Here is a 7,967-nt window from a genome sequence, read left to right as displayed (position 1 = left end):
TCTTAGACCAAGTCAAGTCAAGTCAAGTTGGGGAGCATGCACTGGTACTGTGCGTTGCCACACCCACTACACCGCGAAACAACTTGGTGTCCCGGTTGGCAACCCCCCAGGCAGACACACGGTCCAGTCCTACCCTCCGGAAATGACCCTCCATCTGCCGCAGCCAGGTGTTACGTGGGCGACCCCTTGGCCTGGTCCAGCCACTTGGTTCCCCAACAATGAGGGTCTTATGAGCTGGATCACCCTTGGGGAAACGCGCCACATGGCCGTAGTGCCGTAACTGACGCTCCCTCACAATGCAGGTAATGTGCCTCATTTGGGACTCCATGAGCAACCACTCATTCAACACGAAGTCAAACCAATGGTTTCCAAGAATTTTCCAGAGAGACACAGTACCAAAGGAGTCCAGTCTTCCTTCTCAGGTCACTGGATAGCGTCCATGTCTCACAACCATATAAAAAGACAGGAAGCACCAGGACTCTAAAGACTTGGACCTTCGTCCTTTAGCATAGATATCAGGAGTGCCACCCACCCCTTTCCAGCGACCTCATGACCCCCCATGCTCTCCCAATCCATCTACTAACTTCACACGAAGAGTCACCAGAGACATGACTGTCACTGCCAAGGTAAGCAAACCTCTCAACAAGGTCAACACTCCCTCTGCACACAGGCACATGGCTGTGCCCAAGAGGTCATTAAAGGCCTGGATCTTGGTTTTTATCCAGGACTCTCGCAAGCCCAGACACTCAGAGTCCTCACTCAGTCTCTCGAGCGCCCCGATCAGAGCCTCCATTGACTCCGTGAAGATCACAGCAAAATCAGCAAAGTCAAGATCCGTGAATCTTTCTTCACCAACAGATGCCCCATAGCCGCTGGACCCCATGACCTTGCCCAACATCCAGCCATTACAAGCACTGAACTGAGAAGGAGCAAGAACACGACCCTGATGAACCCCAGAATCAACTGGGAAAAACACAAAGGTCCTGCCTCTACTCTGCACAGCAACTCACAGTATCAGTGTACAGGCCAGCCATGATATCAAGCAACCGATAATCGCATTTGCGCTCTATGAGAACCCTAAGTGCCAGGATGCGGTCGATAGTAGACTTCTTAAGAGTAAAACCAGACTGTTCCGGTCGCTGGTAGGTGAGCAAGTGATCACAGATCCTATTAAGGACGACCCTAGCAAGGACCTTACCCAGCACCGAAAGCAGTGTTATCACCGTGTAGTTGCTGCAGTCCAGGCAATCACCCTAAACTTTCCAGATAGGGACGACAAGTCCCGTTTTCCAGTCAGTTGGGATGATACCAGTCTCCGAAATGGAAGCAAAGATTGCTTGCAATGCCAGGAGGACAGCCTTACCACCAGCCTGGAGAAGTTCACCCCGCATACCACAGATCCCTGCAGCCCTTCCCTCCCTCAGCTGGTTCACAGCCTGTGCAATCTCAGTGAGATTGGGTGGTTCACAGCTAATTGGAGGATCAGCCTCAAGAACCGTGGACCCAGAGATATCCAATGTCCTAGCCAGAGGATCAGCTTTGAACAACTGCTCAAAGTAGCCAGCCCAGCAAGTCACAACTACAGTGTCATCCATAAGGACCATTCAATCAGCTACCCTGACTGCGACTCTCCGAGGAACAGATTCAGATGTGCGTAATGCTTTGATTCCTCTGTAAGCAGAACATGGGTTGCTAGACCACAGATGGTGTGTCACTTGCTCACAGATTCCTCTAACAAACGAGCCCTCACAGCCGCCCTTCTCAGTTCCTGGTACAGACCAGAGCTGCCATTAAGCCGTGCACTGTGACTCCTCTCGATGATATCCAGGGTGCCCTGCGAGATGAAACACCTCCTTCTGGGAACACCGGTTACACCAACACAACCGTCAGCAACCTTCAGGGTCTTGTTGCGGAAGGTCTCCCACATCACATTAGGATCGGCAGTTGTACCCAGATCTGAAAGTTCCTCACACAAACTGCGTGAAAACTCATTAGAAACTCATAGACCACAGTACTCTTATAAATTGCCTTAGTCAATCTACATGCTTCCATAAGGTCAGTTTCTCTCAAAATACAAGCTACCACAGCTATGCGGATGGCACACAGCTTTATTTATCTATAGCGCCTGTTGTGATGTGAGATTTTGCATTTAAGTCTTTATTTGTAATTTAGGCAAAGCAATGTAATTTAGCGTTTACCAAACCCCCCACCCCCTTACGACTGAGTCTCTTTGCATTTTGCGACACAGTTGAGAGAGTATGTGTCTTAAACCAGCTTGGTGAGTATTTCTCTGCTAAAGTCTCTTAACCCCAACCCCGCAAGGAAGCCAGGATGTTTAACATACGGTTTGAAGGCAGGTGTTAAGATGTTCTATTTCCCCCATTGGTCTGAGGTACAGCTGTTTGGAATTGGCTTGTCTCAGAGGCCTTTAAGTACCATGATGTCCTATTGGCTGTAGGGGCTGGGCAGAACATCTGTAAATGTATGTGCTTAACCTCACAATTTCTCTCTTACTAACAACTAATGAAGACCATCACACCATGAACTGACAAGAACAGCACAATGGAGAGCACAGCTCGGTTTCAGCCATATTGAGGCAGGCAATGCAGCCTGTTCTGAAGAAAGCTGAGCATCAATCAAGCCTTAACTAGAGACATTTTAAGTAACTACAAGTCTGTGTGCCACCTGAGCTACATATCACCATTTAATCAGGTTGTATGGTTGCCAATATTCAAATGTACTTTGCATTTTGTTATTATTGATGAATATTATCAATAATACATTATTTGTGTGTAACTTAACTGCTGCTTGTCTTTTTACTACACCTAATTGCCTGAGGTTATAGATATAGAAGGGAAGGTGGGGATAATTTATATACAATAATACCTTATAAACAGTGGTAAGTCTGTGGGATTTGAGGTGTTCTGACAAAGGCTAATACAATAGGGGAAAGTAGAGCAATATATTACTCTACCAAGATAAAACAGCACCTGATGACACTGATTCTCTTGGCTCTCTGATCCAATGTCTTAGCAGTATTTCTGAATGGATTAGTAGTAACTTTCTCAAGCTATACAAGTGAAAACCAAATATGGAAAAAGCGAGGTTATTAGAAATATACTGATTCTGTATGTTTATGAGACCTCTAATAAGATCTCAAGACACTGAAAAATTTGTTCATGCTTTTGTATTTAGGCAACTAGATTACAGTAATGCCATCCTATCAGGACTACTTAAGAAAGACATTGTAAAAAAGGTGACTCTGCACACCCCTGGAGGACGGGGTCGCTCCACCGAGTCCCCATCTTGAACACTGTTGCAATGGGAACAAATACAGTTTGCCTCCTCTTTGCTCTGTTAGATTCTGTCTGGGCTGCTGCTGCTGATGTGTCATGTGACATGCCTCTCACACAGCACTTTGTATATTTAAAAGCCTGTACAGCACCTGTGCTTTTTGCTTATTGCCTTGTCTCACTTCTCTCCCAGACATCCTCTGCTTTAAGCTTTATTATGTTGTTTACGAATAAAGTTTATGTTTCTTGAAAACCTTGAATGAATCTGTGAAGTTGTGTTAACCCAAGTGTGACAACATCAATCATTTCCAATTACTGTAGAATATAGCAGCCAAAATCTTAACTAGAAAAAGAAAATCTGAGCACATCTCATCAGTTTTAGTGTTGTTACATTGGTTACCTGTGTCATTAAGAATTGTCTATAAAATACTACTAATGGTGTATAATGCCTTAAATAATCTTGCCCCTTCCTATATTTTGGAATGCCTGTCCCCCTACTCCAAGTCATAACCTTAGATATTGTAATGGAAGTCTGCTTATAATTCTACGAGCCAAGCTTAAAGAAAGTGGTGAGGCAGCCTTTTGCTGTTATGCACCGAAAATCAGAAATAATATACTATTAGAAATTCACCAGGCTAATACTGTGGAACATTTAAAAAAAAACTGCGAAAATCCCCATTATTTTAATTTGGCTTTTTCACAGTTACATTTTAGTTGTACTCCTAATAGATTATAAAATGCCTACTTTTATCTGTCTTTTTCGATTCTTCTGTAGTGGCGAGTTGTGCCGTCACCACTTGGTCAAGGCACCATGCAGTCACTTGTGATGCTGGAATGAAGGCTGGTGCCTCAGCTGTTCATGGTACCAACTGCATTGAATCCTGTAAAATGAAGCCTGGAAATAAAGAGTAATGACTTTTACATTATGTTAGGTAGAATGTCCACTGGGGGCTGGGTGGTCTTTTGGTCTTGAGAATCCTGCAGATTTTATTATTATTATTTTAGTTGTTTTGTTTTTCTGTCCTCCTGGCCATCTGACCTTATCTCTGGGCTTATCTTTAGTATCATGATATTGTATACTGTATATGGACGCTTCTCTTCTATTTGAAATGTATGTGATTTTTAAGATTGTATATATTTATATGTTTTTTTTTCCTTGTTACTTAATCCTTAATATAATTTACTGGTAACTTCCTCTTTAACATCTTGAAAAGCACTTTGTATGAAAATGTGCTATAGAAATTAATGATGTTGCTGTTGGTATATTTGAGTCTTAAAGTTAATGTGTTTTTGTATTGACTTGCATATGACCTGTATGTAACTGATAAGCCTATCCCTTTAGAAATATTACCCAGAGTGCTGTGTAGTTGAAGCAAACAGTAAGGAGTGAGGAATCAATGTGCTTTAGTGTTGAGCTTATTTTGTAGTAGTGGCAGTGAATGTGAAAAAGTAATGGGGAAATAAAAACAAACTGTACTTTTCGGCTTTAAAGTGGTGAGGACCAGCAATGGAATCTGTTGGTGGCAAGCTTTAGTGAATTTATGTTTCCGATTTGCAAGAAATTGTACTGTTCTGGTATTTAATTCTATTCATTTTATCTCAGGTGACACTGGTGCTGTTAATAGCACTGCTGCCTCACAGCTCAGGTCACATTTTAGGCCACAATCCAGCATAGTTGGCAGTTGTTTTCCAAGGGACATTTTAAAGACCATAGCACCATTATAATCCACTCAAAACTATATCAGTCTCTCCTTTCCAAACGACTTCAACACATTTTACTGACTTTAGGCAAAATTCCTGAACATTTCCACCCGTTTGTCAAATTCAGTAGGGCTTGCTGATTTCTACCCAGTATGTTCAATGCTAACTATAAATACAGTCAGAATACAGCATAAAATAATAGGAATCAAAAACACAAAACAAAACATTAAAAAAATTATATGATATATAAAAAATTACAGTTTTGTTTTGTAAAACATTTTTCCAGAATTGAAAGTCTTGTATTCCCAAATTCCACTATGCTAGGTCTGTCACAATCTGCAAAAGATTACGGCACAGGCAAATAACAATTAGAACAATGTGCAATAAAGTTCTGATCATGAGTGACGACACATCCACAGAGGTACCAGAGGGAAAAATGGAATGCTTTTCCCTGTACAGGGGGTTTATGGGGTGCTCAGGACAGTCTGTTCAGATATTCATTATTTTTGTAATGGTGGAAGTAGTAACAATGTAACCAAGAGCTGCAGCAACAGCTGCAAAGGACTAGAGAAGGTAAGAATGCATAGTGTCTTAAAGTGAGCAGGCCATTTTGCAAATCAGCTCCATGCCTCTGATGCCCCACTGCCCACCACGTTATCAATGCAACCTCTACCTCTGCCAGATTTTGCTATTTCACAATGGCTGACCAACCGGTCATTTTTAAAGATTGTGGTCCAAAATACAGGAGCTGTTACTGACTTAACGCGCATCGATGTAGCAAGAACGACTGGAGAGTCATCAAAGAACTTGTCCATCAAATGGGGGCTTGCACATTAGCTGAACAGAGTGGCAACTTCAAAGTCAGAGGTGGATTCTATAGAAATTAGTGCAGCATGATAGTAAAATTGTTATTTACTATACAGTATTTGTTTTACATGATGCTAAAAGGATATTCTGCTACATTTGGCTTGCAGTGTTACAAAATACAAACGAATAATCTTTTACATTAGATTTGAAATGTAAAAAAAAGAAAAAATACACAATGATAATCTTTTGCATTGAGGATGAATCTTATTAAATGTACATTGATAATGTTCTGTTAGTAACAGTATTGTTAAATGGCTAATACGTTGTGAGCCTATGGTTGAGGAGAAGCCCACTTGTACAGTTCAGTACAAGGCCCCGACATGCGTAATGGCGCCCCAGGACACACACTCCAAAGTACAACAAGTGAAGAGGTAACCACATATGCTGTAGTTATACAGGGTGGTCCAGATCTAATTATGCAATTTTCATTATGCTATAACTTATTAAGTTTATTACTCCGAGCCTCAATCCAACTGAATGGAGGACAAGTGGGACATTACATGGAAAATCAGTGAATTAATTCAATGTAAGTTCATTTTCATTTATTACAAGATATTTCAAACAATTCTTTTGTCTTGTATTATTTTCCTGCATTGCATTAAAAGTTGTATAATTATATCTGGACCACACTATATTTGCATATAGCAATATGCTATATTTACATTTGGTTTTGTCCCAAATGACCTATAACAAAGCATGCATTTAAGTTTCTGGTTACAGACTTTGCCCTTTCTGTGGTTTCCCAAAAACATGTATTACTATGTCTGGGGCTGAATTTTTCTAAATGATGTTCATTGACATTTTTATGTATGACAAATTTATTTATGTATTTGTATTTGTATTTCCTATTTCTTACCCATACTTGACAATTTATGAGTCCAAAAAAAAAGAAAAAAAAGCGGCTAAATTTTTAAGAGTACTTATAATTAACCAGGGTAATTTTGAATATTTTAAAAGTGATATACTTTTAAAAGTAACTGACAGAGGGTCTTCATAAGTTAATCAGGCTCATCATTGAACAAAGCTGTCATGGAAGTAATGGCAGAAACTTTCGATCTCAACCTACATCAAAGAAAATAAATTATTTACAGAAATGATATTAGTATATTATTTGTTATGAGCGCACTATTAGCCTTAATGGTGTTTCTTGATGCATACAGTTTTTTAAAACTACTTTTAATTTAATTTTAGAGTGTATTTAACTTTCAGGCTCTGAATGAAAAATCAAAAGAAAAAAAAATACACTCTTAACATTTTAGATGTTGTAAAACTAGATTCCATTTAAGAAATTTTCCTAGTTAATGCCCGAAAGAATATATCATTGTCAAAAATCATTTCAAACTTGCATTATCCTTCAGACTTTTAAAATTTATTGCAAATTTTTATTATCTTTCAATTATATAATTTCATGTCACTTCTGAGAAGGCAAGATATTACATTTTTTAAAGTACCTTGTAATGTGCAGAATAACACATAGTTTGAGCCACGGTATAGTTCACTCTGGAGATTTGGCTAACACAAACTGTGTAAGCAGTCCTCTCATTATTTCTGAAACTAACACAACCCCTCCAGTGAAATACATCATTGTTTTGCATGGTTGACCATGCATGCAGTGTTTCTCTATCACTTTCTTTTTTATGAACTGGAATCTCCTGAAACTACACATATATATTCATGAAGAAAAAGCATGGTGCAAATAACTAACGTTGCTGAAAGATCTTTGCATTAAATGGAAATTAATTTATGTTATTACTTTATCCTTAAGCAAGGTCCAGCTAACATTTACCAATTTCCTTCGTGTTATGCAAAATTTCTTTAGGATTAATTGATGAAGGCAACATTTCAAAAGCTGCAAAAATATATAAAGAAGAATATGTATACTTTAAATATGTATTCACCTCATAACTTTTTATGTTATATGTTTACACTTGGGTTTTATTGCAACTTGTCAATTTGCTTATTGTGTTCCTAGTGAATTACCTACCAAATATCGGAATTGATTTATTTCTTAAACATGCTATTTGCCCACCCTGACTCTTTCATTCAAATACAAAGTAATCAATGCTCTTTGGAAAGAAAGTTAGACTTCTCTATTTATTAGCTTTG

This window comes from Polypterus senegalus, chromosome 2 (genome assembly GCF_016835505.1).
Source record: "Polypterus senegalus isolate Bchr_013 chromosome 2, ASM1683550v1, whole genome shotgun sequence".
Taxonomy (NCBI): Eukaryota; Metazoa; Chordata; class Cladistia; order Polypteriformes; family Polypteridae; genus Polypterus; species Polypterus senegalus.
Note: the sequence above shows the minus strand (reverse complement) of the source record.